Below are 23,737 nucleotides of genomic sequence, written 5' to 3'. Positions count from 1 at the left end.
TGCGGACTGCTAATGCAGAGAGCGTGCACAGTTGCAGCAGGCCTGCTTGAGAAGGCATAGAGGGCCGGGGCCTGCGAGGTGCATGCAAGTTGACATACAGGTGCCAGCTGTGCCACCCCTCCTCCCTCCCCATTGATGTGATCATACAGTGGGGACTGCGCCCCGGTAACCTTGAGCCTCCAACTGATAAGAGGTTGCCGAGAAGGGATCTTTAAGCTACTAACCTTTGAGGCATGGGCCGTAGTGGATGAGAGGGAGGCTTGAGGCCTAGGCCCTACTCATGCCTTGGGGGACATTGCCTGGTTCTGCTTCATCCTCTTGTTCTGGAGGTAGTAAGTAGTAGACAGCGCTAAAGAAGACAGTCTTACCTACAGAGGGCTGGGCCATTGAGAGGGTACCCAGGGAATAGGAGAGCACCTGCCGGGACATGAAATTTGGAGGAAACTAGCTATTCTGTGCAGCTATGAGCCGAGATAGATCTTCTAGAAGAGGTCCACAAACAAAAATGTACAGATATACAGAGGCGGGAGGAGGCCCTGCATGGAACACGCAGAGGAGACAGGCCTATTCCCACCGGCGGATGAAAGGTCCAATGCCCAGATACTGATGTCTATGACCCAACTGAAACAGATGCTAGAAGAATAAATGGATTCCATATTCATTCATATTAATAGATTGCGTGTGGATCACCATAAGGTGAGGGAGCGACTGCTGGAGACAGAACGAAATGTGGTTGAGCTCACTACTAACCTGAAGGACCTACGAACCACGGCACTTACCCTTACAGGCAGAACATCATACTTGGATACATGTCTGTTAGATACAAAGGGTAAATCGAGAAAGTGTAACCTCCTGTTTGTGGCCTTTCCGGAAACTGAGGAGGGAACCACACTGGAGCAGTTTATGGAGTACTGGTTTAGGAAACTGCATAGCCCTGACCAACTATAGCCATTGTTTGTAACTGAAAGAGCCTACTGTGCCTCGGTCCCCAGGTCCCCAGGCCCCCTCCTTGTAGCCCGCCCAGAGCGATATTTGCATGTATACTTAATTATAGAGGGAGGGAAAGTACTCTGAAATGACCCAGGAATCATGGAGTAGTTAGATTTTAGATACAGAGCATTAACATTTTCCCTGCCTACACCAAGAGTTCAAATGGAAAGGCAATTGAATGACACTTGATACATGGGACTAAGAGCAACAACAGACCTATCGGGTTGGATGAGCAAAGGCAATGGGGTAAGATGACGAAGCAACCCACATTGCAGATAGAGGTGCAACAAGATGGTACCCTGGCGATTACCGACTCTCTTGAGCACACAATGGATGAACTTACCAATAGTGGTCATACGGCAGAAGAAAACTTGGCCACACCAGTGAAAGGAGTAGACTCTGCAGCATGGATATTCCAGTCCCTCTGAGAACTTTGTGATTGGAGAGATGCTGCAATGTGCCAAAGGAGGAAAAAGATATCCTGAGCAGTTCCAGGTCTGCACATGCTTCCATTGAAACTGCTCCCAACAATGGATAGGAGTGTTTATCCCAGGTATATCAGACTAGAACTGAGGGGGAAAGAACATATCATCTAGGATATGAACGAGTAAGGTTGCCTCCGGACACAACCCACTGAGGAGCACCTAGGTACAATCTGACACTGAAGTGCTCACAAAGGATGCTAGGGGAGCCTCTGAGACTGGCTAGTAACTTGGCTGGCGGGAAAGGGAGGCCCTCGACCTTACCCACCTTAAGTGGATGCATGTTAGGAGTGCATCTATAGTTGGATAGCACTCAAAGACCATTTAATGGTTAAGCAACCCATGATTTGGGAGAAATATGGCAAAACACCAGTTTTAGGTCGAGCCTAGCAGTGCGCATGTGCTGTCTGCGAGGCATAGACCACGCCCACCGCTTGCTGTAGGAAGCTAGCTCTGTATATACTATACCAAAGTGAGGTATAGTGTGCACAGAGTCCAGTGGTTCCCCAAAGGTAGGCAGAGGTAAAGTTAGATAGCACCTCACTCTCTATTTGTGGTAGTGTGAGCGAGCAGTTAGGCAGCATCAGAGGACAGTGTTAAGCATTTGTTGTACCCACTTAATGAGCAAATGATTTCACACACTCAAAGACTGTACTTCAGACAAATCGCTTTTGTATAAAAATGTTCTTTTAGTTAGTTTATTTTCTAGAACCAAGCAAGCCTGGCACAGGTAAGTTGAGTAATACTTTGCAGTAAATATACTGTTTGAAATGCAATTGTAAAGGTACTTTGAAATGGGTACAGTTTGAATTACTGGTAATGCAATTCTGTGAAATGCTGTACATATACTTTGTATCTACTTTGCAATGCAAATTACAGGTAAACTACTTTTACTTTACTTTTGAGATTACTTTTTAGATTACTTTTTCTACTCCTAGATATCACACTGGGACATTTCCTAGAGAATAGTTAAGTAAAATCAGTTTTGCGCAATTGTTATATTTCAGGTTTCCATACAAATCAACTCCACGCACAACATTTTTCAGAGAAAAACAGTCAATAGGTTCCTATGGAGAGAAATGCCGTTAACAGTTACCAGGTAAGTAATCGGCCTTTAGAGTTGAGCTCCAGGGGATGGAACAAGGATTCCCCCAGGGTCAAGGATGCACTCTCGTTACACCCTCAGCGGCACTAGGGAGGCAGGGTGCAGAGTGCTGAGGCCCAATGTTATCCAATGAGGGATAGGGGGCCTCCGCTTTGTAGCTGCTGGTGAGCAGGCCACAAGGTTGTGGGAGCCAAGCTCCTGGTGTTCGGCTCGGGGCAAAGGGGGAATCCAGTTTAGCGCACAAAGTGCACCCGTAGCAGCGGCTGGGTGCAGGGAGCTGTTTTGGCGTCGGGTGCCCTATTTTCAATGAGTATTTTCGTTTTTGGTTTTTAGCTGCAGACTCGGACCCGGGAGACTTCCGGGAGGAACCAACAGCTGCGCAGGTAAGTTGGAGGACTTGGGGACGTAGGTGTACCTTACCGGGCCACTCGCGGTTGGAGGGGGTCTCCTTGGAGAGGCTGCAGGCGATGTCGGGGAGTCCTGGAGGGGTCAACCCACGGTTGACTTGGACTCTGGAGCGCTGGGGGACCTTGCTGGGACCGGTGGGCCCCTTGAACTCTGGCTGTAGGCGACGGGTGCAGTGGGGGTTCCAGGCGTTGGGTTTCTTTTTCCTCAGCAGGCTCGGAGTCTTTGTTTGGTGTTTCTTTTGAACATAGCTGCTGTTCACAGGCGATCGGGTATTTGTTGAAGGCAGTCAGATATCCCCGGGGTTCTGGAGGTCGCTGGCTGCAGGACAAGACGATTTTTGTCACAGGATCTTCAGAAACTGCAGACAGGCTGATAGGGCTGGGGCAAAGTCAGTGGTTCTCTGCAGTCTCCTCTGCTGGGCGTCTTCTTTCGTCCTTTTTCTTCTTAGGTTGCGGGAATCTGCTTTCTTGGTTCAGAGCTGCCCGCTAAATACTGTATTTAGGGGGCGTTTTAGGGGTCTTGAGGTCTGTAGCCAATGAGCTACTGACTCTAGGGTAACTACATCCTTGGTGTGCTCACCCCACGTGGGGGAGTGAGCACAATCCCTAATCATGATTGAGGAGTGCCTGCCATCTGCCAGATGGTGAGCACTGCAGAGATGGCTTCACCTCATCACCCCCACCTGAGGGGTGGAGTTGGCAGAGGTGGCCACACATTTTGGGTGGCTAGTTTTTCCCACCTGTCTTCCCGTCGAAAAGGAGGGGAGACAGGAAGGGGGCCTGCTCCTGCTAGCAGGAGAGGCTGGGGGTTGCATTACAAAGGCTGCCAGGCCTTTGAAGCTCCCCTGCCACAGATAGCTCTTCCTGGCCTAACGGAGATGTGAACACCTCCGCGCAGGAAAGGCTTTGTTTCTGGGCTCAAGGAGCGAAGGCTCCCACCCTAGGGGTCCAGAAATATGTCTCGTGGTGGTAGGCTGGTATGTACCAGGAGGCATCTCTAAGATGCCCTCTGTGTGCATTTTTTATTAAATCCCACACTGGTATCTGTGTGGGTTTAATGTGCTGAGAAGTTTGATACCAAACTTCTCAGTGTAGCCATTGTGGTGCTGTGAAGTTCTTAATGACAAGCTCCCAGCACCATATACTTTTTAATGGCAGCACTGCACTTACAAAGTCTACGAATGGACTTAGACACTGTAGGGGTACAGGGCTCATGCACCTCTACCCTCACCACTGGTATAGGGAACCCAGCTAGATGGGCGACTGATCAATGCAAGGGCAGTGGGTTGTAGGCATGGCACACAGGGATGTGTGCCATGTCGACTCTTCACTTTGTTTTGCACCAAAACACGCAGCCTGCAAAGGCAGTGTGTGTTTAAAGGTATAGGACATCTAAGGGTGGCACAATAAGTGCTCCAGTCTTTAGAGGCCTTCTCTGGTCACAGTGCCCTGGGTACCTGTGGTACCATTTACCAGGGGCTGGCCTGTGGCTAGAGATGCCAATTGGGTTAGGTTTGTGAAAGAACACAGGCCCTGGGAACCTGATTGGCAGGGACCTAGGGCACATCAAGTCAAAGTGCATCAGTAGTCAAAAAAGTGGGAGGGTTACTGCAACAAAAACCCACTTTCCTAAACTTGCCATTTGTTCTTTCCTTTGATTGTGAAAATTGCTTTATTCTAATTTGTTAAAGGCTCCTTATTATCCCGCCTTTGGGTGGGTTTTACTTTTGGTGGTGACTGCCCTGTCACTTATCCCCCTACTTTTGGCTTTTCTTCTTGTGTGTTTGGTGCACTATTTTCTTCTTTACGTCCAAATGTCCTCTGCCATTTCTTGTTGAACATTTGTAGAGCGCACTACTTACACGTGAGGTCTCAAGGAGCTGGGGGGGGGGGGGGGGGATGCTGCTAATGCTCGAATAGCCAGGTCTTGAGGAGTCTTCTGAAGGTTAGCAGATCCTGGGTATGCCGTAGCGGGATGGGGAGGGTGTTCCAGTTCTTGGCGGCGAGGTGAGAGAACGATTTGCCGCCAGAGGTCACTCTTCGGATGCGGGGGACTGTGGCGAGGGCAAGGCGGGGTGGCGGTTGGGGGTGTATAAGTTGAGTCTTCTGTTGAGGTATGCTGGACCGGTGTTGGAGTGCCTTGTGTGCGGAGCTTGAAGGTGATCCTCTTGTTGACGGGGAGCCAGTGCAACTCTTAGGTGGGGTGTGATGTGGCTGCAGCAAGGGATGTCGAGGATCAGGCGTGCGGAGGCGTTCTGAATGCGTTGAAGTAGTTTCAGGAGTTTGGCCGAGGCTCCTGCGTAGCGGGCGTTTCTGTAGTCCAACCTGCTGCTGACGAGGGCCTGGGTGACCGTTCTTGTTTCGCTGGGGATCCACCTGTAGATCTTGCGGAACATGTGGAGGGTGTTGAAGCAGGAGGACGAGACTGCATTGACCTGCTTTGTCATTGAGAGGGAAGAGTCGAGGATGAACCCTAGGTTGCGTGCGTGGTCGGTGGGTGTTGGAGCCGTTACCAGTGCGGTCGGCCACCAGGAGTCATTCCAGGCCGAGGGGGTGGATCCGAGGAGAAGGACTTCCGTCTTGTCCGAGTTTAGCTTCAGTCGGCTGTCCTTCATCCACTCGGCGATGGCTTTCATTCCTTCGTGGAGGTTGGTTTTGGTGGTGTTGGGGTCCTTGGTGAGGGAGAGGATCAGCTGGGTTTCGTCGGCGTAGGAGATGATGTTGAGGTCATGCATTCGGGCGACGTGGGTGAGCGGTGCCATGTAGATGTTGAGCAGTGTTGGGATGAGGGATGAGCCCTGGGGTATGCCGCAGATGATCTCGGTGGCTTCGGAGTGGAAAGGGGGAAGAAGACGCTCTGGGTTCTGCCAGAGAGTAAGGAGGTGGTCCAGTCCAGGGCCTTCTCTTGGATCCCAGCGTCGTGGAGACGTGTGCGTAGGGTGCAGTGGCAGACCGTGTCGAAGGCGGCTGATACGTCCAGGAGGATAAGGGTCGCGGTTTCACCGCTGTCTAGCAGGGCACTGATGTCATCCGTGGCGGCAATGAGGGGAGTTTCGGTACTGTGGTTGCTTCCGAACTCGGATTAGGACGGGACCAGGAAGCTGTTCTCCTCGAGGTAGCAGGTCAGTTGTCTCTTCTCGATTACCTTCGCCGGGAGTAGGGCCGGAAGTTCTTGAGGTCCTTGGGGTCAGCCTTGGGTTTTTGAGTAAGGTGTTGATTTCGACGTGCTTCCAACTCTCCGGGAAGGTTGCTGTCTCGAAGGAGATTTTGATGGCTTTCCGGAGATGGGGTGCGATAGTGTTGCTGGCTTTGTTGAGGATGTGGTGTGGGCATGGGTCTGACGAAGATCCGGAGTGGAGGGTGTTCATTATTTTATTGGTGTCGTCGTTTATGTAGGTCCAGGAGAGAAGGGGGTCGTGCGGATGGTGGCCGTGGGGGCGGAGATCTCAGTGGTTGTCGAGGCAGTCGTGGTGTTGAAACTGTCGTGGATGTCTGCGATCATGCGATGGAAAAAGGTGGCAAAGGCATCGCACAGGTCTTACGAAGGTGAGATGTCATGGTGTTGGAGCTGGGGTTGAAGAGTTCCTTCACGATGTTGAAGAGCTCTTTGCTGTGGTGTGCGTTGTTGTCTAGGCGGTCTTTGAAGGAGGCCCTTTTGGCAGATCTGATGAGGTGATGGTGTCTGCGGGTGGCGTTCTTGTGGGCTGCGTAGCGGTCCGTGTCTGTTCACGGTGCCATTTCTTCTCTAGCTTTCGGCAGGTTTGCTTGGATGCCTTCAGTCACCAGCTGGCTCTCTTGCTGGTGTGACTGTTGGAGGGTTTCTTGATCGGGTGAGAGTGTTGGCGCATTCGTCGATCAAGTGCCTGAGGTTGCGCGCGGCAGTGTCAGTGGGGTCGGCGGGTTGGCTCCGGGCGAGGGCAGTGGTTAGCTGGTCTTCGGTGACTTTGCTCAAGCAGCGGCGAGGGGGGTCTGTTGTGTGCGGTGGCGAGTGGTGGGTTTCCAGAAGGTGAAGTGGATGCAGCGATGGTCGGTCCAGTGGAGTTCAGGGTGTGGTTGAAGGAGACGTGGGAGCTTGCGGAGAAGATGGGGTCCAGCGTGTGGCCGGCAGAGTGGGTGAGTGTTGTGACGAGTTGTCTCAGTCCGAGGTTGGCGATCAGTGTGGTGGAGTTGGTGTTGTTCTCGAGGTGGAAATTCAGGTCCCCGAGGAGGATGTAGTCTGTGGAGGCGAGGGCGTGTGTACTGATGCAGTCCGCGATTGAGTCGCTGAACTGTGGCCAGGGTCCGGGGGGGGGGGGGGGGGGGGTCTGTAGACGAGGGTTCCTCGGAGGGTGGTGTTGGAGTCGGTGTGGATCTGGATCTGGATCTGGAAGTGCAGGTGTTCGGCGGTGCTGAGGGTGTCGGTGTTGGTAGAGACTCAGAGTGTTCTTGTGGACGATGGCGATTCCTCCTCCTATTCCGTTGGCGTGGTCCCTGCGGGTGATCTTGTAGCCGTCCGGGATGGCTATGGTGATGTCGGGTGCCGAGGAGGGGTTCAGCCAGGTCTCCGTCAGGAAGGCGACATCTGGGGAGGTTGAGTCAAGTAGGTCCCAGAGTTCAACGGCGTGTTTGCATGCGGAGCGGGTGTTGAGAAGAATGCATCTGAGGTAGTTTGGTTCTTTCCCGGTGGGTGGGTTGGCGGGTCGGATGCTGGCAAAGCTGCAGTTCTGGCAGGAGAAGGGTCCTTGGGTGCGCTTTGCGGTGGCCAGAAAGCAGGTGTGTGGGCGTCCTGTGTTGAGTGCGTGGAGGGTGCTGGCATCGTAGCAGAGACTGGCGTCGTGGCTTTCGCTGGCGCTGGGCACGCCACAGGCACGGACTGACGCAGATGGGCTTGGCTTAGGCACGCCTTTGGAGCACCATTGGCGCGGCCACCATAAGAAGGGGAGGTGGGTGGGAGGGAGGAGCAGCTGGGATCGGACAAATGGGAAAGCGGGGGGGGGGGGCAGGGCTACAGGGGCGGGACACGCGAGTGAGGATGCGAGGGGTGCAGAAGGGAAAACCGGCAAAGGGCACAGTAATGGCACAAGAGGGAAGGAGAAACAAAGTCAGGCGGTAAGCAAATAAAGCAAAATACAGAGAGAGGGGGGCGGGGCTGCAGGGGCAGGAAACGGGAGTGAGGAAGTGAGGGGTACAGAAGGCAAAAAATAGCAAACTGGCAAAGGGCACAGTAATGGCACAAGAGGGAAGGAAAAACAAAGTGAGGCAGTAAGCAAAATAAAGCAAAATACAGAGAGCACGAGCGGGGGGGCGGGGCCGCAGAGGACGCAGCTGTGGGAAACGGGAGTGAGGAACGGCGAGGGGTACAGAAGGCAAAGAAAGGGCAAACAGGCAAAGGGCACAGTATTGGCACAAGAGGGGAGGAGGAAAAACAAAATAAGACAGTAAGACAATAAAACAAATGCAGAGAGCACAAGCAAGAGCAAACCTTCAGCCTACCACTGGCCACCAGGGATGAGGCGCAGGTGGTAGCCTGTGAGTGGAGGAGGGCCTTGAATTCCGTCAGCAGCAGCGGCAGATGGGCTTAGGGCACAGGCACACAGGTGGTGCTGTGCGGCGTGGGGAGCGACCTGCCTATAAGGGTCAAGGGTCGCTCTTCAAGGACACCAGACATCACAGATACCGATTAGGGTCAGTCATCAAATTAGTTAACAAAAACGTGATTAACAGTAACCCGCCCGCTTAGTATGATAAGCAAGCCTCACCACCACAAAAGAGCAGAACAGCAGTTCATGCACTTTGTTTTGGGTGAGCCTTCAGGACGCTCAGTTCCCAGGTTCTCCTGTCAGCCTGCACCCAACAACATCCCGGCCCTCCCCATGGCCCTGCCTCACTCAGTCTGGTCTTGTGGTTTGAGTGCTTTCACTTTCGAGTAATGGGATATAAATAAATTGCTGAGAGAACAGCAGTTAGTCATGCATTTCTGCATGTTGCCACTGCTTCCACATTGGACTCATGATTACAGTTCTCGTATGTTTTTTTTTTAAAGAACTTCGACAGCTGGTCTACAGAACTATATTTACTGAGAAGCCGTTTGTAAAACTTGCTGCAAAAAGTCTAAGGTGGGACCGATCAAGGCTTTGTCCTTCCTGGGTCGATAGCATGAGGATAGCCCACCACCCTGTTCTATAGGAAAATCTAGTTTATCGAGTGCGCTGTGTAACGGGCCAGCTTTATTGAACAACATCTGCAGCAAAAAGCCCAGCGTCAAATTTACCATGAACGCGATTTGCGCCCTATATAAATAGCCGACCCCACTACTGCATGAATGCATGTGTTGCACTGGAATGCAACAATAAACTCGCATTGCACACCTAAGCACCAAAAAGGAGGATTAAACAAGCAGGTAAAACCTTCATTTGACAGCCACGCCATTCCTTACGTACAACTTCGTCCTGTGCCACAGGAGCAGTGCCTTCCCTGCTATCCTTCCCCATTCCCAGTAGCAGTGGAGCCTGTCTGGGGCACTTCGTTTATGGCGGCAGCATGTTAGTGGTGAGACTTCCACTCTCGGATTCCAACAACTGCCTGCCTGATCTGGCTTCGGTCTCTGGTCTTGAAATGGTATACAGCACAAAAACTATAGAGAGCACTTAAAAAAAAAAAAAGGCGAGGAACAAATCTCCTGCAGTATAAATGTTTTATGCATTGGCAGTTGTTTTCTTGCACTTAGAGACATACCCGATGTAACAGCTTTTAGAGATTCTGTTACAGTTAATAATCGGGAGCGGTCGCTTGATTTTACTCGCATCATGAGCCGTTTTGGACTCGTGATCACGTGGCAAGTTTGCAGACATTTGTTCACTTCCTTTGTTCACTTCCTCTGACAGTGTAACTGTATCCGGGTCACTTTGGTGCAATTTAATTAGCAAGAGTATAGACAGAGCTGCTTTACAGCAGACATTACGATGGAAATAGAAAGTGAAAATATGGACTATGCCTACTGGGAGTCGCATCTAAATGAGAAGTAGCATACATACGCAGTTGTGTGGTTTATAGTCTCAAAAAGGAGGGTGGTACCAGTACTGAGAAGGAAGTGGTCTTCCTATATACTATTTGGGCACCAGGCACTTTATTTATTCATGTATGTATTTATTAGTTTTCACTACGTAAGCACTTAAACTGATGCATGTTTTTGTCAGAAGGTGTGTTTTTTTACTCCAAGACGAAATAATTTTGCCCACTTTCAGTAATTGCCTGTTGTATGTCCCCAGGCTGGGTGGTGGTAGTAAACAGTGCAGCTGCCTTCTGCAGACAACAGCTTTTAAGAATATCAGACGCATGCCTTCACAGAGTGCGTGTGTGTGCACACAGGAGCTCACTGTACATATATTATTGAGCAGTATCATTTGTGGTGCCGGGCTTTTTAGGTCTCCGCTAGCGTAGGCTGCGCAGACATGCGCAGTCTCGCTGGCGAGATTTAATGAGTTAGGGAAGATTTCACTAGCTGGGTTTAAGCCACGCCCTCTTTCCCATTGGCCGGCGTCACCGTTTATGCTAAACGGTGGCCTGCCATTAGAAAAGAGCTTACAGTGGCGTACACTTTTCTCTTTTCGAGCCGTCCCAGTTGGACTGGCTCGCTTGGTTTACACGTTTGTGGTAAAAGGCTTCTTATCTTTATGGGGCCAAACACATGGCCCCATAAAGATAAGAAACCTTTTAGCAGGCGAGGCCTGGTTTTTCTCGCTGCCGCGTGCACATTTTCTGTCCTCCCCGTTTTGTATAATGTAACTGTCTGGTCTGGGTCGAGTTCGCTGTAAATAAATGGCCGCCGCTTGCAAGTACGGGACTTTTAAAAGAGGTACTGACTTTTGTGTAATGTAACTGTCTGGTCCGGGTCGAGCTCGCTGTAAATAAATGGCCGCCACTTGCAAGTATGGGACTTTTAAAAGAGGTACTGACTCTTAGCCTACAAATTTGCTTAAAAAATTATCGATATGGGTGTTTCAATTCAGTGAAATTATGTGAACATCCCATTCTACAATTACCGGAATATCCCTGCCCATCTCTTCTCTACTCTATAGGGGTAGATAACTTCTCCCTAGCGAGAGCCCATGGTCTCGGCCTTTAAATTGTTGAATCCTCCCAATGTAAAATGTCCCCCACTATTACTATGAGTGTGCGAACCAGGCGTAACGGAAGTACATCTCATATGTGAGGTCAAGGCTTGACTTGCATGCGCTAACACAGTGTTAGGACTGTGAGTAAAGTCATTTGGTTTTGCCGCAGAAAGATGGCGGTTACCGGGAGCCTTAGTGCGGAGAACTTGAGAGAAAAACTGCAGCGAGAGCTCGAGACCAAACACGTGGTAAGGAAGTTGTTATTAATAGGGTCTCATGGTCCAGTACGAATGTGGGAGTAACTTGACAGGGGCGAACTGCCCCTCTTACCGGTGACCACAAATTCCAAATGTCCTATTTCCATTCATTTTATTGATTTAAATGCATCATATTTGTTTACGTTTTTCACACCAAGACAAACGTACCTAAAGCAATTTCAATTGGGGAGGGGATATGATCCGTCGGCTGCGCTGCCCACTTTGGTGCTGGAAACCAGGGTTCAAGCCTCGGGGTCGAGTCCACATCCTGTGATTCTGGGCAAATCACCTAATCTCCCCGTGCCTGAATGTGTAATGTTGTTTTGCATATTTATATAGCGCGAACTCGGCCCAAAGGTATTGGAGCGCTTTACATGAGCACCGTATTTACATTACACGTCCAACTCTCTCCGCTTGCGGTGCTTTCCCCCATTGCGCGCTCTCAGCGCCACCTGCTGGTTGCTTTTCTCTCGTTTGTGAGAGACTGACAGCTGGGATTTGTTCCTCGCCGTGTTGAGCATTGGAGAGGGGGCTGCCTGCCTTATCTTTCAGGCGTTTTTGTGCTCTTTATTCACCCTGGTAATAATGTCTTTTCTGAAGACCACTTTTACTCCTCCATTCAGGGGGCTGAAGAGGAATGGCCTGGACCATGCCTATCTCGAGGGCGCTGGCCCCCCCCTGCAGGATAGGGTAGATCAGTTAGCCAGAAGTATCCCAGGGATGTTTGGGGGCCCTAGTTCGACGGGGGCAGGTCCCAGTGGTTCTCAGGGGGAGGGGAGGAAGGCCATAAAGCGTCACGCGGGGCACTTGGAAGGGTTTGACAAGTTGAGAGACACCTTCCTTAAGAGTGCACGGATGCTTAAACACGCACCCTGCCGGGAGGAAGAGGAGCCCGGAGAAACTTGCCACTCGGTCGCCCCAAAGTTGGACCCCGATGGCAGTCTTTCCCTTGAAGGGGAGTGTGCGTCGGAAGGGGACGTCTCCTCCGACGAGGATAAGGACTCGGGTCGTCCATGGCGCCCGGGTTCCCGTTCCTCTGAGTCCCAGGACGGGGACTGGGGGCATTCGGACATGTTTGAGCCCGCGCAGATTTACCATCCCAGGTCGTCCGAATAGTTCCCTGACGCCAAGGTGGCGGAGTACGTGGTGGCCAAGATTCGCCAGCCTCTAGAGAGGGAGGTTAGAACACGGATGAGGGGCGAATGTCCCCGGCCTTCGCTTAAAGGAAAGGTAGCGCATACTCCTGAGATTGATAAGCTTTGTACCTTTTTTTCCAAATATATGCGTGATCCCAAGAAGGGTATAGATGGGTCCTGGAGAAATTGTCAGGATAAACTCCTTGACGTGGTAGGTCCATTAACCCAGATTATCCAACTGGCGGAACGATCGAAGGAATCTGGAGACCCTTTGTTGACTGATAATAGTCGCGGATTGGGCGCAGCGTGCAATTTGCCTTCTGGGCAATGCGAACTGTGCCCTGGTGGCAGAGAGAAGATCACTCCTTATAAAGGTGGATCCAAAGCTAGGTGACTTAGCTACCTCGGAGGCGGGTCCGTCTCAGGGTAAGCTGTTTGTGGATCCGTTTGTTAAGGAGCTGAACAAGTTTGTCACCTCCTTTTCGGCCCTGGACAAGGCTCAGGCCTCTATAAAGAAGATTTTTCCTAGGCGTGTTTTGCCAGGGCCGGAAGAGGCAGGGGTCGCTCCTCCGGCCGTTCCCAGCAACAAGGACCCTCCGGTAGAGGTCAACAGTGACGGAACAACGGCTGGAATGACGGTCGCCAGGGAACCTTCTATCCCAGTAGAGGTTCCGGAAGAGGGAAAGGTCAGACCAACAGGGGTGGTGCGAACGCCCCCGTAGGCCCCTCTGGTAAGGATTACCCTTTCTTTCCCTCACGATCTACGGGGGAGGCTCCTTCTCTTCGCTCACAATTGGGGAAAGATCACATCAGACCCGTGGGTTTTGCAGACAGTAAGGGGTTACCATATAGAGTTCTACGGCTTCCCTGTTCAGACTATATGCCCCAGACCCTTACATTTCTCGGCAGAGGAGGAGAGTTTGATAAGAGTCCGAGATTTCGGATCTTCTAAGGAAAGAAGAGGTTTGCAGGTCGGTACTTCATCCGCAAGGTTTTCTCAGCAATCTTTTCCTGGTAGAGAAAAAGGACAAGGGTTTCAGACCGGTTATCAATTTAAAGGAGCTCAACGAGTGGCTGGTTTACCGCCACTTCAAGATGGAGGGAATACATTTACTTCGGGATCTCCTCCTTCAGGGCGATTGGATGGTCCGCATCGACTTGAAGGATGCGTACCTGACGGTTCCCATTTTTCCCCCCCTAACAGGCGTTTTCTTCAGTTTGCCTGGAACGGACAGGGTTTCGAGTTTCAAGCATTGCCCTTTGGCCTTTCTTCAGCTCCGTGGTGCTTCACAAAGCTGTTGCGCCCCGTGGTGGAGACTCTCCGCCGAAAGGGGGTAAGAATGATTATCTACCTAGACGACATCCTGATTTTGGATCAGTCTCTGGTACATCTCTCCCAGAACGTGACCATGACTATTGCTGTACTTCAAGATCTCGGGTTGGTCATCAACGCACGGAAGTCGGAGCTACGGCCAGCACAACAGATGGTCTTCTTAGGGTTTCTCATAGACTCTGTCTCGGCTTCCTTGAGCCTGCCGGAACTGCAGCTACACCAGCCTCCGAGCCGACGAACCACCCGCCAAGAAAGACCCCAACCACCTCCGATGCATACTACTGAACACCCGCTCCGCAGGCAAACATGCCGTCGAGCTCTGGGACCTGCTCAACACAACATCCCCGGACGTCGCCGTCCTGACAGAGACCTGTCTGAACTACGCCTCCGCACCCGACATCGCCATAGCCATCCCAGACGGCTACAAGATCACCCGCAGAGACCGCACCAACGGAGTCGGAGGAGGAATCGCCATCGTTCACAAGAATAGCATCAGGGTCTCGACTAGCACCGACGACGCGCTCAGCACCGCCGAACACATGCACTTCCAGATCCACACAGACTCTAACTCCACCCTCAGAGGCACCCTCGTCTACCGACCACCTGACTCCATCGCCGACTTCATCAGCACACACGCCCTGACCTCCACCGACTACATCCTCCTCGGAGACCTGAACTTTCACCTTGAGAACAACAACTCCACAACCCTGATCGATAACCTCACCAACCTCGGACTGAAGCAACTCGTCACAATGCACACCCACTCCGCCGGCCACACGCTCGACCCAGTCTTCTCCTCAAGCCCGTACGCCTCCGTCAGCCACACCACCGAACTCCTCTGGGCCAACCACTGCTGCATCCACGTCGCCTGCCAGAAACCCACCACACATCACCGCACCCAACAGATCCCCCGCCGCTGCTGGAGCAATATCACCTTAGACCAACTACATGCAAACCTGGCTCTCAGCCCACCCACCGAACCCTCCAATGCCGACAACGCTGCCCACAGCCTCAGACGCTGGATCGAGGACTGCGCCAACACCCTTGCCCCGCTGAAGAAACCCCCCCAAAGAGACACCAACAAGAGGGCAAGCTGGTTCACCCCAGAACTCCTTGCCTCCAAGCAAGCCTGCCGTAAACTAGAGAAGGAATGGCACAGTGAACAAACTCCGGACAGCCACGCAGCACACAAGGACGCCATCCGCAACCACCACCACCTCATCAGGGTGGCCAAGAGGACCTCCTTCAAAGACCGCCTCGACAACAGCGCACACAGTAGCAAGGAGCTCTTCAACATTGTGAAGGAACTCTCCAACCCCAGCTCCAACACCAACGTCATCCCGTCGCAAGCCCTGTGCGACTCCCTCGCCACCTTCTTCCACCCCAAGACAGCAGACATCCACAACAGATTCAACACCCAGACAGCCCCAACAGACAGCAACACAACAGACCCGCCGTACACCATCGACCACGACTCCCTGCTAGCCTGGGCTAGCATGAGCGTCGATGACACCATCAAGACCATGAGCACAATCCACTCCGGCTCTCCATCAGACCCATTCCCGCACCACGCCAACAAAGCAAGCAGCTCCATCGCACTCCACCTGCGCAACGTCATCAACCTCTCCCTCGAGACCGCGACCTTCCCAGAGAGCTGGAAACACGCCGAGATAAATGTCCTACTCAAAAAACCTAAGGCCAGTCACGGCTGGTGAACTCTGAAAATGGTAGGGCGGTACTGCCTGACTCATGTTGAAACAAGCAAGTGAAGCAAGATAACTTAACCTCTTGCAGTACACAACCTTAAAAAGACACCCAAAGTAGGATAACCTGCAGGATGTAGGATTATTAATGTGCACAGAGTAGTTGCAGTTTTTCACTCACATCAGACTCTCTCTCTAAAAGCACTCCTGGGTCTGCATGGGGGTCATAGGCCAAAAAAGTACATATTTTATGTTGGCAGAACATGGAGAGAGCATAGAGAATGCACAACAAGATGAGGACATCATCTGAAGATGGATACACGGTATAATAAAAAAAAAAAGCAAATCCTGTTAAGTTTCCTAAGTGTGGGTTAGCTATCTCGCATTACAACTACATTATAGAAAATGTGCGCAGGATAATAAATTAATTGTTGTCTCTGACTAAAAATGAAACTAATATTATTTTCACCCTGAATTGCTGTTTATCGTGCAGATAGCATAATCATTTCAAGCGAAATACTGCAGAGATGACACTCGAGAAAAGTAGTCATGTTAGAATGGATCATTAGGCAAAAATGTTTATGGCTGTGCGAGCATGCTCTGTTTCTGACGTGTACAAGAATTCATCTCATCTCATTGGTAGCACTGGCTCCGACACCTGTTTACTTTTCAGTTTGATCAAGTAGTGCTGTCTGTGCCTGCCTGGAAATGTAACGTATTCTCTGAATTGGCTGCAAGTAGTAATGCATCCAGCAGCACCATGATACACTTCTTTAACACCGGCAAGGTACGTCTGTTTTTCAGTCTGGTCAAAAACGTTAGCTGAAAAGACAGTCCTTTGCGCACACACACATCCAGTTACTGGCCTTTGGTGTCTTTATTTCAACCCTCTGTATGGCTTGGTAGCAGTCGCTTTGAGGCCCTGGCTAAGTCACACCCAAGGCCTCCTTCTTTGGTGCTCAGCTCTCGCTCTCAGGTCACCCCCTACTCCCTCCTAACTACTTGTCGTCCGTGCTGCCTTTTGATAATTAATCAATGGCCTACCTTGTCTCTGCAGAGTAATTGTCTAATCCATGTGTTTTCAAAGATGTCCCTACCATGCGTTTTGCAGTAAAAGTTAATGCGTCACCGTCACACAAATCCTGCCAGAGTCCGAGGCTCTGGTGGGAGGTTAGATCAGGAGGCCAGAGTCCGCTCTACACCGTTATCTCTGGTATTATCTGTTCTCCATGGTGCACTGTCCGAATATGTTCTTGGGAGGGTGGTGGAACGTTTAAAATGTTTTCCGTGGCGTCCTGGTAGGTTTGATGATTTGTACCTAGACTGCACTGCCTGAGTGAAGGGGCGAGGAAGAGCGACGCAGGCAGCATTACCACAAAGGACATTTTTTAATGTATTTACACAGAGAATTGTGTGGAAACTCACGCACATACACTGGTGCAGGCACACATAATATAGACATGCTTTCTGTCATGCACACAATGTGAAAGTTACCTAAGGTAGTTCTTAACACGCACATCGCGAATCACCATTCCCAACAGCCCAAGTGCCCAGATTCAACAAACAGGGTGCCAGAGCGAGGCTCAAAACCTTATGCCCAATCAGAAGCTCAAATAGGATGGGAGGCTGTCCTTTTCCATTATCGTGGCTTCTGATGGGGCATAAGGGCGCAAGACTGACAGGCCCCAATTTACCATTGTCTGATATGCTGCACTGCCTTCCGCTAGTGCAGCATGTCAGATATGTATTGCTTATGTGAAAGGACGGGCTGTAACAGCCCACGCCTGACTCATGCGCAATACAGCCCCGGGAGCCCTCTTGTGGTGCAGGGTAATATTACAGCTTTTACATGTAAGCAAAATGATCGGTGAGATCGTTCCATTCATGTAAAAGCTGCAATATCGTAGCAATTAGATGCAGAGTGAGACGTGATGGTTTGGGGGGGGGGGTCGCTGCCCTTTTGCCCCATTGAAGGAGCCGCCACTGCCTAAGGCAGACCCAAGAGACCTCAAGAACTTCCGGCCCATCTCTCTGCTCCCCTTCCCGGCCAAGGTCATCGAGAAAATCATCAACAGACAGCTAACCCGATACCTCGAAGAAAACAGAATCCTGGACCCTTCCCGGTCAGGGTTCCGCAGCAACCACAGCACCGAGACTGCCCTCATCGCCGCCACCGACATCAGGACCCTGCTGGACAACGGTGAGACTGCAGCACTCATCCTCCTAGACCTCTCCGCCGCCTTCAACACCGTCTGCCACTGCACACTACGCGCACGCCTCCACGCCGCAGGTATCCGAGACAAGGCTCTGGAATGGACCACCTCCTTCCTCTCCGGCAGAACCCAGAGCGTCGGCCTCCCCCCATTCCGTTCCAAAGCCTCAGAGATCATCTGCGGCGTACCCCAGGGATCCTCCCTCAGCCCGACACTGTTCAACATTTACATGGCCCCGCTGGCACACGTCGCCCGACAGCACGACCTCAACATAATCTCCTACGCAGACGACACTCAACTGATGCTCTCACTCACCAAGGACCCCATCACCGCCAAAGCCAACCTCCTCGAAGAAATGAAGGCTGTCGCCGACTGGATGAAGATCAGCCGCCTGAAGCTGAACTCGGACAAGACGGAGGTCCTCATCCTCGGCTCCAACCCCGCAGCCTGGGACGACTCCTGGTGGCGGACGGCACAGGGGGCAGCCCCGACACCCACCGACCATGCACGCAACCTGGGAATCATCCTCGACTCAACGCTCTCAATGACCAAGCAAGTCAACGCAGTCTCCTACTTCAACACCCTCCGCATGATCTACAGATGGATCCCGACAAATACAAGAAAGACAATCACACAGGCCCTTCGGAAACGCCCTCTACGCGGGAGCCCCGACCAAGCTCAAACGACTACAACGCATCCAAAACGCCTTGGCGCGACTGATCCTGGACGTACCACGACATGGCCACTTCACTCCCCACTTGAGAAACCTGCTCTGGCTCCCCGTCAGCAAGAGGATATCCTTCAAGCTCCTCATCCACGCACACAAAGCACTCCACAAAACCGGCCCAGCCTACTTCAACAGACGGTTCTCCTTCTACATCCCCAACCACCAGCTACGCTCCGCCGACCTCTCACTCGCCACCGTCCCGCACATCAGAAGAACAACCACCGGCGGGAGATCATTCTCCCACCTCGCCACCAAGACATGGAACACCCTCCCACTGAGCCTATGACAGACCCAAGACCTGCTGACCTTCAGGAGGATACTCAAGACCTGGCTGTTCAATCAGTAGTGCCCCCCCCCCCCCCCCCAGTACCTCGAGACCCTCACGGGTATGTAGTGCGCTTTACAAATGATTGATTGATGTTGTGAATTATGGTTTAGCTTTTAAACCATCAAGGTTGCTGGGACCAGCCACACATTTCAAGAACACACTCAATTTTAGTTTTTTCTCCTTTAGTATTGCTTGAAACAGAGGTGTTATTGAATACACATCTCAGTCTGCTCTCTACAAATAAGATTATTAACTTTTCTAAATAAAAACAACAATTTTTATTAACACCGTACCATAATTTTAAAGCTGTTGTTTTTTTTCCCCTTCAGGAAATGCCATACCATGTTCAATGAGTGGCTGTTTTATTAAAACAAACATATCAGGAGCTAGAGCACTGTCTGATGAGAACATGTATCATTTCCTCATTTGTTTATAAATTCTAATTTTCATTAGAGGCAAGTAATGGGACCCACCTTCTGCAGACAGGGGGTGTAATACTGCAGATTCCAAATTATTATGATGAATTGTAAAAATTAGTAAAGAGCTGAGCTCCAGAGCAGTGTCAGCAAATATGGACAGATGACTAGGCTTGTAACCATCAGGCAAGCTGAACATAGATGAGTGACCTTTAACTAGACGTTGACCAGAAGCGGTCAATTGGGGGGTGAGTGTTACAACTTTGGAAGAAATGACAGCAGTCAAGAAACACAAAAAGGTTTAGGAAGAGTTTATATGCCTCACTTTGCATGTTAAGATGTCCGCCTTGCTGTGTGTAGGTGTGTGTACTGGTATTTTTATGTTGCTACCCTAGCTAAAGAGAAAGAGCACTATACATTAATGCAAGTGTTTCCAGACAGAACAATATTGTGGCCATCAAATGAGGATTTACATATTCGAAATCCACAGCTGTTTTAAATTTCTTGAATTACCATTTTGGCAAAGGAGGATTAAGAGAGTTTAAGATTTTCAGGCAAGCGCTGAAGCTGGAATCAGAACCCAGATCCCCAGGTTCCACGATCGTCAGCTGAGACACTAGCACATATTTCCTCCCAAGATGTTCTTTTAATGTAAGTTGCCTCTGTGCTGATTGGGGTAAAATTGTGAAGTACAGGTTTGGATCTGGCAACTTCCACTCCCAGTGAGAAGAGCCATCTTCAGTAGCAGATAAGGCCACTGAGCTTTGCAAAGGTCTCTTCAGCACTACCATTTAAGTGCATGCCCATCATCACCCTACTAAAATGCAAATGTTATGCATATTTAGATCCTCTTGATTGCTCAAGGCGCTTATCCCTGCAAGCGTGGCACTTGGCAGAGTTGTGCTTTTATCTCAGTGCAGCATGTGTAAAGTCAACTTTTTAGTGTTGGCAACCTTTTAATGTGGCCCAGTCAGGGTCAGCTCAGTTCTTTCTGATGGTTGCCACTGTGGTGACTGCTACGCAGAGGGGCAACTACAAGAGTTATCCTCCCTGATTGATGAGGACACACTCCCAGAATCACAATTTGTGACCAATGGGACACTAATACGCTCCCTACATTTAAGTGCATGCCCATCATCACCCTACTAAAATGCAAATGTTATGCATATTTAGATCCTCTTGATTGCTCAAGGCGCTTATCCCTGCAAGCGTGGCACTTGGCAGAGTAGTGCTTTTATCTCAGTGCAGCATATGTAAAGTCAACTTTTTAGTGTTGGCAACCTTTTAATGTGGCCCAGTCAGGGTCAGCAGGGCCCAGAAATCTGGTGACTTGGCTCTGGGTCCAGCTCAGTTCTTTCTGATGGTTGCCACTGTGGTGACTGCTACGCAGAGGGGCAACTACAAGAGTTATCCTCCCTGATTGATGAGGACACACTCCCAGAATCACAATTTGTGACCAATGGGACACTAATACGCTCCCTACAGACACTGTGGAAGGGCAGCCACATCGAATCCAAAACACATGACGTCTTACAGGTTGTACATACATGTGGCAGTGGGTGCAAGCTCATATCTTGGCTATGCAAACCTATAGGCATTGACCACAACCCCACTGACGAAACTAAGGCCATACTGGGGAAAAAGCAATAGGACGAAAACAGAGACAAGAGCGGGGTCATATACGGTCACATCCATGTGAGGTCTCCAGACACACTAGATTCCACTACACGCAATTTAACAATTTGCACACCATGTACTTACACTTCACAGACTGAACATTATTTTGTTGACAACAGACACAAAATAAAAACGGTTCCACAAGACAGATGCAGATTTTATACATGTGATATGGGCTTGCCCATCCATTTGCGAGAGGTCACAGCAGACTTGGGGAGAGGGCAACGGGGGGAAACCCATGTGTTAACCATGGAGAAATGTCTACTGGGCCTGTATCCTCCCTCGCAGCCCCAGAACGTGCGGTCTAGATTTAGGGACTTAGGTTTGATCATGGCCCGCCAAGCATTAGCGATGGGCTGGAGATCACTTGAAGGGCTTCCCCACTGCCGCTGGAGGAAGTTCATAGAAGGGCATGAGCTGAGGGCACAGCCCTCCAAACCGAAGAACGGTGGGGGCTCCATAAGCACTAAACAGCAGACCTCTGGAATGAACTAACAGAATCATTCAAAGAACCCGCAACATAACCCCAGAGCAAAGTCACAGATAAGAACAGATATACAGAGGCCACCACAATTGACACTGATCAATACCATAACCCAGAACTGGACTATGAATGATAGACCAGCTGCTACCAGCAAACATAGTAAATTCATATATTTACAAAATTAGATAGTAAACCCTGCATAAGGGGAAATGGGGTTGCCATGGACTCATGGGTTCAAACAGTTGAAGTCTTAAATAATGAACAAAAACCAGCACCCCACACTATCAAATGCTGTCCACCAGCTGTACTACAAACCAATCAAATTTCCTTTGAAGTCTTTGAAGAGATGACGAACACCGGGATCACCAGTGGTTTAAATGGTAAAAAATAAGTGCAGGTACTAATTAAAATAGAGGTGTGGCAAGTGGGCGGGCGAAGGGAAAGATATGATCATACCCAATGACTTCTGTACCAGCTGAAGCACATGTCAAAACACACGAGAAATGCGTTTATGGCAGTAAAACAGATTAACCCATTACACGACATGCTCCTCGGAAGCAGAGCGGCATCTGCCCTGCACTGGAGGAGCAACCTTACCTGCGCCGGCCGTCCTCTGGATCAGGGTACCGGTACTCTCCCTGGCTCCAGAGAAGTGCCGGTACTGAAGGCAAAAAAAAAAAAATCGGAAATGCCGGTACTCAGTACCGGTGAGTACCGGCGCATTTAAAGCGCTGGCAGGTCACACAAAACATCGGTAAAGATAGACAAGTTGATCATGTTTAATAAGAAAGCTGTTAGTAAAGTCTCAAAAACATTCAGAGGGAATGAGGCGCTGCGCCCGAATGGACTGTCTGGGTCCGTGTTTAAAACCGATACTGACACGGAGACCAACCACCTCAGTCACCAATATTATTACTGCTCCGAGTCAGCTCAAATTCCACACTCATGGAGAGAATCCATATTACACCCAATCAACAAAAAGGGATCCACCATTGATCCATCGAAGTATCGATGAATTGCACTGTTAGACCTAGAAGCAAAATCGTAGGCAAAATTTTTACTTTAAGTACTTGAGGGTCTGTAGAGGAAAATATAATTCCGTAATACCAAACCGATTTTAGGCATTCTTCCCTACAGAAGGCAATTATTTCTCTCTATTCTAACACGAGTCCACATTAAGCTTGACAACGTAAAACAGAGTAACATTTGAAATATAGATAAATCGAGGCCTAAAACAGAAGTGTGTTAGCACAGATTATGTTTAATTTATATACAGCAGACCTGTGCCAAGTCGTATACAAAAGATAAAACAATACCACCAAGGATCGGGTCTTACAGAGTCCCTGTACTTCAATATGCAGAAAACCTCATCTTCCTGGACCACACTAGAAATAAACGCAGGAAGCATTGGACCAGTTGAATTCATTTAACATTTATAATATGCTTACTGTTAAAGCTGAAAACACTATGGTTGTGATATTCGGCAACTAAAAACGTAAGTCGAATAAGCACTGGAGGTTAGAATTGAAGATTAATAATTCATCAAATTATAACTATCTGGTAGTATGGTTCCCTAATAAACGCGAGCAGAGCACACAACTACAGTATCTTAAGAGAATAGCATCTGCAGTCATATTTGATCTCTGCAAATTAAATAAACACCTGCACAGTCCATCAGCCGAGGCAATAATTTGAGTTGTGCGTGCCAAACTACTGCCTACAGTTTCCTACGGCCATCAAACATACCCTGGGAAACTGTCAATCACACTAGATACAGTGTAATGCCTACAAGTAAATTTTCTGTCTACTAAAACACACAGGGCAGTTGAGCTACGGCTGAAGTTCAGCTTTACTAGGCAAGAGCTGGAGTGCAAACTATTATATATCAAATACTACCACTCTCTAGTTACTGCTGACCCAGGAACATTAAAGAAGGCTCTACTTGAGATATATAGACCCCTTGGGGGGTCAAACTTAGCAGCCACGGCCAATGATTTAAAGATCAGTTTAGAGTCAGTCTCTGCATCAACTGTTACGTCCTCATCTATCAGGTTTACTCTGAAAAAACAAGTTACGGCAATCTCTCGTAAAGCTGATACAGAAAAAGTAGGAGATGCTCCCTACGAACTTCTAATCTTTAATTCCTACAAAAACTTAAAGATCCAGCCTTATCCTAAAGAGTTATTAAATAAAATGACTAGACGCCCAAATTTGATGCCTAAAGCGAAGGACTCTTCCCATCAAAGAAAATCGAACAAACTGGGCAAAACAACTGAACTGGCAATGTTACAGATTTTGTAGCTATAGGCGAGAATGAGTGCTTAAAGCATTTTTAAAAGCATGTCGCACTTTGAGACCAATGTTTCATGAAATTCACGCCTCTAAG

General features: G+C 49.8%; 1 protein-coding gene across 2 annotated transcripts in view; it reads right to left on the bottom strand.

The window, feature by feature from the left end:
- LOC146839068 (uncharacterized) overlaps positions 1 to 23,737 on the bottom strand; it is a 41,358-nt gene that overhangs the window by 5,503 nt on the left and 12,118 nt on the right. The window lies entirely within an intron of this gene.

The sequence above is a fragment of the Triturus cristatus genome, chromosome 4_2, assembly GCF_964204655.1.
Source record: "Triturus cristatus chromosome 4_2, aTriCri1.1, whole genome shotgun sequence".
Classification (NCBI taxonomy): domain Eukaryota; kingdom Metazoa; phylum Chordata; class Amphibia; order Caudata; family Salamandridae; genus Triturus; species Triturus cristatus.
Note: the sequence above shows the minus strand (reverse complement) of the source record. Positions and strands in the feature narration are given on the sequence as shown.